At 41.2% G+C, this 11,519-nt stretch overlaps 1 protein-coding gene across 2 annotated transcripts in view; it reads left to right on the top strand.

Annotated features, from left to right (window-relative positions):
• Positions 1-8,709: 8,709 nt before the first annotated feature.
• Positions 8,710-11,519, top strand: part of LOC103465339 (retinoic acid receptor gamma-A-like) — a 50,482-nt gene continuing 47,672 nt past the window's right edge. For both annotated transcript variants that reach the window (XM_008410061.2, XM_008410065.2), the window contains exon 1: positions 8,710-9,059. The gene's annotated coding sequence lies outside the window, so the exon portion shown is untranslated. The remainder of the gene's footprint in view (positions 9,060-11,519) is intronic.

Here is an 11,519-nt window from a genome sequence, read left to right as displayed (position 1 = left end):
GCTGCTTTTAATAAACTAATGACAGCCATACCAACAAACAGCTCTGATATTCTGGAAATAATGTTGACCCCATTTAGGGGTGTTGGACATAATAAACAACATTTACAAACTGCGTTAGTCACATTATAAGCAAGACAGAAAAAGGGAACTTGAGCGGCGTTAATGCACTAAACGTCTCCTGGACTGCCTCCCGAGGACTAATACGTTTTCGAACAGACTTCACGGCAGCAGCCAGCAGAGATCTGCTGACATCTGCGGACAAATGCCCTCCTGTGAAGAGGTGCCAAACAATCCTACAGGGAGAACAGCTCCAGCTCCTCACCATATCGAAACGGTTTAAAGTGTTTTTCCGACTTCTGCCATCAACGCCATTTGTCTTCCAATCATTATTGAAAAGGAAAAAAAAGGCCTGAGATCTGCAGCATTGACCAAAAAAAAGAAGATTAAGCACGTTGTTGTGGCTGTGCCTATGATTGTGCAGATTAGGCTTTTTTTTTTTTTGGCAACGTGTACAAACCAGCAACTGGTGGAATTAGCAGGGTTTCGTTTCTTCAGATTTGGCATAACTTTGTTGGATGATACATGTTAAGCCTTCCAACAAAAATAATCTCTCTAATGACAAAATTGCAGCCTTAAATAGTCTCAGCTGTTTATGGACTAAACCATTCTTAACTCACAGGTGAGCCATCTATACACAAAACACATATTTTAATAGATACAAGTATGTACATCTTACTATTTAGTTTATATAAATATTTCATATTTTAATGTTACACCTCAGCACTGTAACAAAAACACTGAAAACCTGGAACCTCTGTACGATGTCTGGAGTTCCTGGGGAAGTATTTGTTCAAACGCCTTGGAGAGGAAACAAAAAAGACAGATGAGTAATCATATTTTAGCCATTTCAGGTCACATCTTTACACTCATTCTTCTACCTTCAGGTGTCACACAAACATTTGTAAAGTTTTGCAAAACAACAGACTTTATTTGCTCCAAGGAACGGTTCTTTTCTCCACCACATTTAAAGAGGAGCAGCTGTGCAGGGCCTGGAACAAAAGGGTACATGCTAATTATTAAAAACTCAACAAATAGTTAAAACTTATTGACGTGCAAATAAATGCAGTGCTAAGATAAGTGCTTTTAATCAATTACTTTAAAAGTGCTATAGAGTTTACTTAAGTAAAATATGGCATCCATAATGAAGACCTCTTCATCACACAGAGCTTTAATCACAAACAGCATGAGAGATTTTCTTGATACTCAGTTTAGTCGATCTTATCATCCGCACGCTACCGGCTTCAGAGCCAAAGTGTGTTTTCAGTGTTTGCTTCATCCTTCGACCTACAGCGACGCAGCTCAGCCTTTGGTCTGAAAAGTTCCAGTTTTTTCTCTTTTGCTCTTCAGAACAAACTCCCAAAGCCTCTTTGACTCATTTATAAACTGGAGCTGACCTTTTTTTGTGCTTCGTTGTCAGAATCGGTGTTACGTCTTGGAGTCGTTCACTGTTTCGCACGCGCTTTACTTACAAAACTAAAATCTTATCAGTTGCTACTTTAACATTTGCTTCTGTGTGCTGTGGTGGCGCGGAGGTTGAGCACGGCCCATATTTGGAGGCCTCAGTCCTCGATGTGGCCGTCGCAGGTTTGATTCCCGGCCTGGTGACCTTTGCCGCATCTCTTCCCCCTTCTCTCATCACCCACCTTCCTGCCAATTCACTATCAAGTAAAAGTCACCAGAGCCAATAAAACCTTTAAGAAAGAGACACTTTGCTTCCACATGTATTTCTGGGAACATTCAGTGTTTGATCTGTTTTTTCATTGGTCAGTTTTCTTGGTTCAGCCATATTTACCGGTTTTCCTAACATTATGAAAAATTCTGTGGAGCAGGTTGAATAATTTTCAACTGCATTAATTGCTTTATGGGCAGTTAGGATACAGTCCATGTAATTCAGTTTTATTGATCAATTGAAATAGTTACTTTATTTAATTAATATTTTGTATCTGGTCAGAATTTAGCAACACATTTAGTGACCAATACTCTAATTGAAATTCCCTTGTGCGTTTAGTACAAGGGGATGATTTTTTTACCAGGCTGCAGAACTTTTCTCCTTCCTGATTTTTTGTTTTTTCCCAGATGTCAAACAAGGAAGTGGTATGCTAATGGCATCGTATAAAATTACACGTTGCCCTTGAATACAGTTGAAACCAAATATTTGCATAAACCGTATGTCTTTTTTTTTTCTCACACTCTGAAAGTGAGTTAGACTAAAGTTTTCCTGTTTCCTGTTTCCTGTGTCCTTATCCTCCTGACTACCAGTAGTTCCTTTTTGTCCTCTGTAGAGGACAATTCTAAACTTGAATATCTCCCACCCCCTGCATTCTGCTGAATTAATTCCTTTTGGTATCTTGCGAGGACATTTAGGGCTTTTCAATGACACCACATGTGAAGGGGTGGGACTTTTGTACGTATCTTTTTCTAATTCATAGAAATTGTGTTTTTCAGTAATAACACATTTTATGGGAAGAGATAAAGTAAGTGCATAAAACATTTTATTACCTCACAAAGACTGTGGGATTTTAAAAAAATGGTGATTGGACAATATTTTTTTTCCTGGTAGTCGGGAGGATATGAGTTTCATCAGACGATTACATGGCATCATCATCTGGGCTTTCCCAAACCGTTGAAAGACATGGTAATCAAAGTGCAAGTAAACTTATAAAACGGAAGAAAATAATTCAAATTATATATATATATATATATATATATATATATAAACTGATTTTATGTTTCTTTCTGTTATTCGGCTATCAGAAATAAATCCAAACTGAACGTAAACAGGAAAGCGGAAAGCTTTAGTCTGAATTATTGTCATGCCACTGATATTCCAGGTGTATCTAAAGCTTTAATTAATTAATTTTGTGATCTGTTAAGGACAAGATGGCTCCGTCATGTCCAAGTGTATTCAGGCTCGATAATAATCCTGTAAATAAAATTTAATTATCAAGGATTCATTTTTGAAACTGTGAGGATTCTTTAGTCTCCAAGATGACGATGCATAACTAAACGCAAAAGCTTGTTTCTTAGACAACAAAGCTGGGATGATTGAGGAGCCACCAAGGCTCATCTCTCTGACTTCTCCTCATCTTCTAATTACCCCTCTCATTTCCCTCTGGTCCTGTCATCTCTTTTTAATGATGTGCACCCTCCAATCACCTTCTGTCCTGCAGGCAGTAACACATACGTATCAGCTGTAATTAGGCAATCGCTTCCACATGTGGATCAAACTCCTGCAAACCACTCAACCCCTACCTTACCCTCCCATCCGCCCACTGTCTCCTTTTTCTCCCTCTGTTTTTCTTATTTCTCTGTCTTGCACTCGGCTACCCTCTGTGTGCCCCTTTTCTTTCTTTCCTTTTTTTTTCTCTCCCCCTCTTTCCCCTTTCTTTCTGATTGAATTACCATAAGTGCAGGTTTTGGCCAAAATATGCCAGCTTGTTCTGATTAAAACTCTCGCTGTTATACTAGAGACTTTCCAAATGTCTGTGAGCAGTTTGTGTTGTATATTTGGGGCGGTGTTGGGGTTCCTGGGGGAAGAAGGAGGGGGTGCAGCGCGCAGGCAGTTTGAAGAGGGGAAAAATGTAACCAGACAACTCCGAACGGCGAAAGATGACGAGTGTAAGTCCAAGAACAGGATGGGAATAGAGTGGAAAGAGATGGAGAGGTACGGCGGCTGAGTGGAAACAGAGAGCGGATGAGACGGTAATGGTAGTTGACAGAGTTGGGTTCACGACAGGTTCACGGTGACATCATGGTTGAATTTTGGGGAACATTTATATCGGAAAAACTATTTGCTTTTCATTGGATGCACATGTACCCCGTTAACCACTTTTTTCCGCGTTTCTTTCCTCCTCAGACAAACCACAAGCACAAACTGCTGCAAATATCCTCAAACGTTCAGATTTTCTTCAGAAAACAACACAGGACTGGAAAAAAAGTACCTTCCACCTTTAAGATTTCTTCTGCTTTTACCTTTTGGTTACAATTATCCATTTTGAAATCATCAAATAAATCCCCGTTCCACCTTCACTAGACATGCTACCTGATTAGTCCCAAATGTGTTGAATACAACCTGTTTGACAACATGAAGAAGGGGCTAAACAATCTCGAAGAGTAGTACGTCAAGCCCCAATATGAAAAAAATAAAATAAAAAGCAGACGCAAAACATTCACCAACATCTGTCAGCATGGAAAAGCTGACAAAGTCTATTGAAGAACTTGAGACTCCGCTGAACAACAGAGGGAGAAAAAATGACGTCAATGTTAGAGTTGCAAGATAAAAACCAATTTTGAGCAAAATTGCTCATATCAGATTTCCCCAAAAAGTGGCCTTGAAGATCCCCAAGATTTTTGTAGAATCCAAAGACAGAAATAGAAACTACACACCATGACAACGACTTAAAGCGCCGGAACGACCAACTTAAATGACAAAAAAGATTTCAAAATGACCGCTTATAAGTTTGATGGGTTCTAAATTTGATTGGGATGTTTTGTCGTGACCTGAAACAGGACATTCAAGCTCCCTTCAACCCTTCAATGTGGCTGACTTAAATCAATTCTGTAAAGAAGAGTGGGCCAAAATTCCTCCATAGTGATGTAAAACACTCACTGCCAGTTATAATAAAAGCTAGATGGCAGCTTGTGTCGCCAAAATTTTTAGTGGAAAATTACTTTTTTTTTCTTTTTTTTTGTTGCATATAGCCAAGTTGGTTTGGAAAGTGCATCGCTGGATGAAATCATCATTTGAAAGTTGCATTTTTTTTTTTTTAATGTTTGACTTTAAAATTAGTTTATCTGAAACAGTAGTGTGGAAAAAGAAGAAAAAAAAGAAAACAGATAAAATCTGCAACAAACTTTTCTCTAAATGCTTTTTACGTCGCCGTGCAACATTGTAGCTCGTTTTTCTGTAACATAGCATCTCAAACAGTTGTTTACTAAACTCTACAAACCCAAACTGGCAATTTTACCCGGTTTTTCTACCCTTCTTTTCCATTTTCCTCGCTTCTTTTCTTCCTCACAGCTCTTGTTTTCTCTCTTGCTTTTGCTCCCCCCTTTTTTTTCTTTTTTTTTTTTTTTTTATGCCTGCAAGTCTAGCCAGCCCTCACCGCTGGTACAGTATGTTCTTTGTGTGTAGGCATGTTTAGCAGTATGAGAGACAGCAAATACATAAAGGAGCCTTGGGACCAGAAATGTGTTTCGAGTGTACGTGTGGGTGTGATTATATTTGTGTCAGCTCTTTTTCTTGCTCGGGGAAAATTAATAACAGGGTGTTGTGTCGTATTAAACGCTCTCTGTGTGTTGTGCAAGTGTCGTTTCTGTATGAGCCGTGGTGCCAGTGTTAATTGGTTTGCGGGCTGTGTGAGTCTGGTTCTGTTTTCGCAATTCTGCTTACATGTTTGTAGGTTTGTTTGCCGAGAGAAAGACGGCAGGCATGTCATGCATGCCTGTCATCCTCTGCATGCTCGTCCATGCACCAAAGAGACTCACATGACATCAATCTGAGAGCGGCGGGATAGTGATCTCATTACCAACAGCCTGCTGCTGATTAAAACCTGCACCCTCTGCCTTTACCAGCACCCCCCCCCCACACACACACACACACACACCTCCACCCTCCTTCACCATTTTTTTTCTTCCTCTGCCTTTACCTCGGCACCCTTCCTCCTCTCTCCACCCCTCGACTCCAGAGTCGCACCACTCTGCGGTTTCTCCGCTGCCTGCTGCCAAAAAGGGCCCCATTTTAAATTCAGCAGAAGGTTATAAACTCCCAATCTATTTTTTTGTTCTCAGTTCTTCTCAGTTTTATTGTCCTTTGTTTTACATCTTTATTAAAAATACAGCGCTTCGAAAAAAACAAAAACAAATGTGCAGTCTTTAGGAGTAAATAAGCTTGAGCTAAAAGGGAAAGTTCGTTGTCAGGTCTTGTTTGAAAGAAAGGATGTTCATCTGAATTCAGAAATACACAAATTTCTGGTTCTCACTCAGCAGACGTACACACTCTGTGACTGTTCACCTTCCTCTGACACAGAAACACAAACAGCACTAACCTCTCGCTCTGTTAAGGAGCAGTGTGGCACTGGGCCAGATGGTTACACCAGTAAACCCAACGCAGTTAAACGCGGTGCCTCGTAAAATTATTCAGCCTAGCTTTTTCACATTTTGTTTTTAAAGGAACAAATATCTCTGGGTTTTACTGCAGCTGCAGCTGTAAGTCTTTGCGGGGATGCTCATACCAGCTTTGCGCACCTGGACGTTAACATGTTTTTTCTGTTCGTCTTTGCAAACAGCAGAATCTCAGTCAAGTAGGTGGGAGAGCATGTGTAAATTTTCCAAGTCTTGCCACAGATTTTAAATAGTCTTCTGGTTTGGGCTTTGACTTTGTCCCTGACTCCATTGGACGCTCAGGGACATTGTACGGATGAAAGGAGACCTTCAGGTCTTTTTCAGCCTGAACAGGTTTTCTTTCAGGATTGTCTTGAATTTTGCTTCATTCATGCTCCCACCAACTCTGACCAGCATCTCTGTCTCTACTGATACAAATCATCCCCACACCATGATACTGTCACCACCATGTTTGAGGATGATGCATTCAGGGTGATGTGCAGGGTTTGTTTTTCTCCACACATAACTTTTTATGCAGTTGTATGCTGTCAGTATGAACGGACAGTGTTCCTACAGCGGAGGGTCTATAATTACCATGCGGATCCCTTCAGAGTAAAACAATACATGCAGCAACTGTTAGAGTTTCGTCTGACGCTTATCTACTGACTTAGTTTGTCCTGATTACATAAGCTAATGATTGCTAATAAGACTTGAGTCTCAGACCACAAGTCTAAGTCACGTCACTATTATTTGTGGCACCAGTTTAAGTCGGTGAACTAAGTCTTTGTTTTTCCAACTTGGGTCCGACTCAAGTTCAAGTCTCAAACTTGACCTTAGCGCTTCATCTTTGCGGCGATGACTAAACTAGCTACCTAATCTAATGTTCATAGTGTGCAGCTGATAGCTAGTTTCCACCATTACTCTTGTCTGACGCTGGGTGTCTGTTGCCGATAACATTCACTTGAGAATTCACACTTTGGGCTTCATCTTTGTGATGAACTCTTTGGGCAAAGCTAATTTCACAGTGGGTTATCTGATAATTGGCAAGACGTACTTAAATAAGTCCATCTTATTACAGAGTTATTACCTCATAGCTATGTGGGTCTTTCCACAAAGCTTTGCTATTCAAGACCATTTCTACTTTCTGTAGATGATTAGTTGTGGCTGGCCTCCCTGTAACATTTTTATATTTGCTATTAAGTGGAAACTAAAGTATCTGTAGCTGTCCAGAGCATCTGAAAGGTTGTTGTCTACTAGCTCGGCTTTTTCAGTTGGGATAACCTTCCCTCTCTTGGATAACATTTGACTGCATCCATCCAGTCTGAATGACATTCCAATGTCGTTACTATTTATCTTGCTGGCATGCCAAGTTTTTTGCTAATATCTTTTTGGGAATCACCTTGTTGCTGCCAAAATGCTATTTCATGCCTGTCAAACCAAACTATCTTTGGTATTTCTTCAGTACAGACAACAAACTGAATGGAAACAACTTGATTCTTGCAGGCTGCCAAACCCAAACGGCCTACAGATAAGATTTAAAATGGGTTCTTATTTACCTATTGTATGTAGATACAATACCGGCTCATCCTTTGAATTTATCTGACCAGTCAAACCGAAAGGTAAGGAAAAATGTAAATGCATTACCTCATCTCTTGCTTCCAGTAGGCCGCCTGAACCTCTACAGTCATTTGCTGGACGGCTGTGCAGTGTGTTTCCTCGTTGCTGAGGCTGGTCAGATAGACGGCAGACAGATTTATCTCTGACATGAAGAGGCAGAGAGCTTTACCCTCCGAGGGCCGACTGGCCCGGCTTGATCTCATCACGGATCAAATGGTGCTCCATTAAATGTTTCCTCACCAGAAAAGCACAGGGTTGATTTGCTTAGGAAAATCCTTTAGGAGGAAAAAAGAGTCCTCTGAATAATTGTGAAGCTGTTGAAACTGAAAGGAGAAAATCCCTTTGTGCTTTTCAAGCCAGGCCCGATGGAAAGTAACATTAAGTCATTTGCATTTCAGTGAAATGCAAAGAATATATATTTCTCCATAGGTTTTGAGTGAAAGTCCCTTGACGTTTTGTAAAGTTCTTGCAGGTATGAGTTGTTTTTTTTTATGGAAAAGTTTGGATCGGTGTGTTAGCACTAAGCATTTCCAGGTCACAGCGAAGCATTTGATTGGTTTATCCCTCAGGTTAGACAGTCACAGTCCAAAAGTCAAGACACGCAGGAATGGAAAGAAAGCTATGGCCTGATACTGATACCCCCAAAAGGTGTGCACCACTTGCCAGATGTGTTTGTGTATGTCAGGGAGTTAATCGCTGTTTCATGACTGCGTCTGCTTGTACATGCATGCACAGGCCAGCCTATCCTCCAGGTGATGAGCAGAAAAAGACAAACTGGGGAGGCTGAAAGCAAACAGTTTGCCGTGCATTAAAAATCCCACTCACGAGCGCTGACTGACAGCGCGTTTCAGATGGACTGAAGGTAAGGAGTGACTTTGAGACAAAGAAAGCGAAGCGGGTGGGGGTTGAGGGGGCAGCAAGTTGAAACCTAAGCTCTCTGAACCCTGTTTTCCCTGCCTTCGGGCATTCTGTGGCTGGTAAAAATATGTGCTGTATATTTGAAGTGTTACATCACGTGACAAAGGCAGGGTTTGTGAATCAAAGTGCACAACAATTTCAAGAGGAGGGAAAAAGACAGAGGGAAAGAGAAAGAGGGTGTACGCTGGTGAGAAGACGACGACGACGAGAGAGACGGGAAAAGCAGAGAGGGAGGTGGAATGCAACAGGCTGAGCTCTGTTGTCGCTGCGAGACGGACTTCTGACTGACAAACTCGACCGCGGCGCTACGTTTCAAACTCCCTTCTCCACCGACTCTCTGAGGCGTTCACATCCAACATCTGGTAAGTTTGCTCCCAGGGTTTCCTGATAACTTTTAGTCTGTTGGTGGTTTTCGGGAGAAGAAGAAGAAGAAGACAGGCAGAGGACATGTCAGAGCATGAGTGAGAAGTGTTCCTCTTGTCCCTCTCCCTTCTCTCTTTCTGTTTGTGAGTCGGTGTGTGTTTGTGGGACAGCATGAGTGGGGAGATTGAGTTTCTCGAGGACAGCTTTAATTGAGAACAGAGATTTGGAGAGGAGTAGAAAGAACAACAGAAAAAGCTTGGAAAGAGAATAAGAGCTGATCAGAACTACGGTATGATGATGATGGATACTTTGTATTTGTTTGCCCTATTTATGAGCGGAAAACTCCTTTTTGCCGCAGATTTTTAAATAAACAAGATAAAAACCGTTGTGCAAAGGGAAATAAGACGAGTTAGTCTCTCATCCACAAAAAGCAAAGCGTTTTCCTCTGCTGTAAACATCAGGCTCGGTCAGCTTTGAGGCCATTTCAATTTGTTTTCCTGACGAAGACGCTGCTGCAACCTGAAGGCTCTGAACCGCCAAACTGACTGTCAAAGTTGATTGATCGCTCCGTCAACCTCACAGTGATTGAGCATGTCTAGTCTACCTTAGTTTCAGTGTGATCCCTCACCCTAACCCCCCTCCCCACCAAAGGAAGCACTGACTCTGTCGGATATCATAAGGCGATCTGCTGTCTGATCATTGCTGCTGCTTTGCATCATGTGTGCAAATAAACTAGGTGACCCTCTCGCATTGAAACACGAGCTCTTTTTATACAGACTGATAGCATCAGATAGCATCCTTTGTGCGACATGTGGTGCATGACTACAAATGTGCTGCTTGATTGATGAGGATGATGATTAAGATGTCATTTGCATGCCAAGTGCTTCCACTGCGATCTTATTTCTGGATTTGAGAGCTGCGTTTGACACAGTTTGCCATAATCCAAAGTGTGTGAGGTTGTCTGGTACTTTGCTGAATTGGGCCAGATCTTGTTTGGAAATACTTTTCGTCATTTGGCATTCTGAGCAAACGACGGCTGCTTGTGGGGTTCTTTGAGATTTCATTCTCGGGAAAGTTTTCTTTTGACATCTACGCGATGGCCTTAGCTCAGACCATGTAGTATTAACACATTGCTTACAAAATCTATGCTGATGACGATTGACTGTATTTCTGTGCCACGACATGACAACAGTCCATTACATTTACTAAAACAGAATGGCCAAAAGCATCAAAGAGCAGCTAGAATTTCTGGCAGCTTAATGCAGAAAACAAAATATTTTTGTCCCAATAATGGAAGCAAAGAACGCAGCTGGTCTCAGTGAGGCTGAGGACCACAGACAGTGCAAGATGTCGTTATGGACTCCGACGTTTATTTCTACATCTAAATCTGTTACTAAATCAAGAAAAAACAAGAGATTGAGGTTTTTATTTTGAGTTGGGTTATATTATTGTGTAAAACTACTAATAAGGCAACTGGACCCCATCTAAGTATTTTCTCTAGAAACTTTTGAAAGGTTTTGAACCTTTTCAGATTTGCTTGTCAAATATGCACAACTTAAATCACCAGATTTCTGGCCAATCAGGGCTCCCAGGTCAAGAGCAAAAGAAGAGGAGAAAGCAACCAGATTTTAAGCTCCTTCGCACCGGAACAAACTTCCTAAGAGCCTGAGATTTACAGAAACCATTGACTCCTTCAAATTAGGATGGAAAACATTGCTCTTTACCCCAACATTCCCATACGGCCCAAAGACTTCTTTATCAGTTCATTTTTTTTCACGTCTTAATTTTTCAAAATGCTAATTTTTCATTTCAAGGCTTCTCTCTTTTTACATGCTGCCTCAGTTTTACCATTATTCTTTTAATTTATCCCATGACTTTTAGTTTCCTTACCTTTATTATTTTACTTTTCTGTTAATATTCATAGCTTTCCGCATCTGTCGGCTAACGCTGCGTCGATGAGTGTCAGACGCACGGCAAGGCCTGGCCGCCGGTTGGTCTCGCAAACTCTTGACAGATCTGTTCCAGATTAATTTTCCTTAATGTCTGGAGGAATGTTCATCAGCGTGTCACAGGGAAAGTGCATGAGTCTGCAAGAAGGGGGGAAAAAAACAAGTGGGTGTGAACAATGTATCACGCAGTACATCAGAATCACATTGTAAACATGCTTTCTGCGGCATGGTCATTTCTGTAGAGCACCAGCTACTGAACGGATTAAGCGTAGTTACATTTTTAAGTTTTCCTTTTACTTTAATTTATGCAGAGAACAAACTGTTGGAACATCTTGTGTGTGTGTGTGTGATTGCATGGTCATGTGTTGGGGTGTGCTAACTTCTTTAACTGCGCTCCAATCTCATCTTTGTTCTCTTCACTTTTGAAGAATGACAGCCCCTCGGGCTCAGAGCGATGTCTGGCTCTTCTTTCCCTTTTTCTTTTCCCTCTGTCTCACTGCCTTCTTTCTT

This window comes from Poecilia reticulata, linkage group LG5, assembly GCF_000633615.1.
Source record: "Poecilia reticulata strain Guanapo linkage group LG5, Guppy_female_1.0+MT, whole genome shotgun sequence".
NCBI lineage: Eukaryota > Metazoa > Chordata > Actinopteri > Cyprinodontiformes > Poeciliidae > Poecilia > Poecilia reticulata.
The sequence above is the reverse complement of the archived record's forward strand: the minus strand, read 5'-3'. Positions and strand labels throughout refer to the sequence as shown.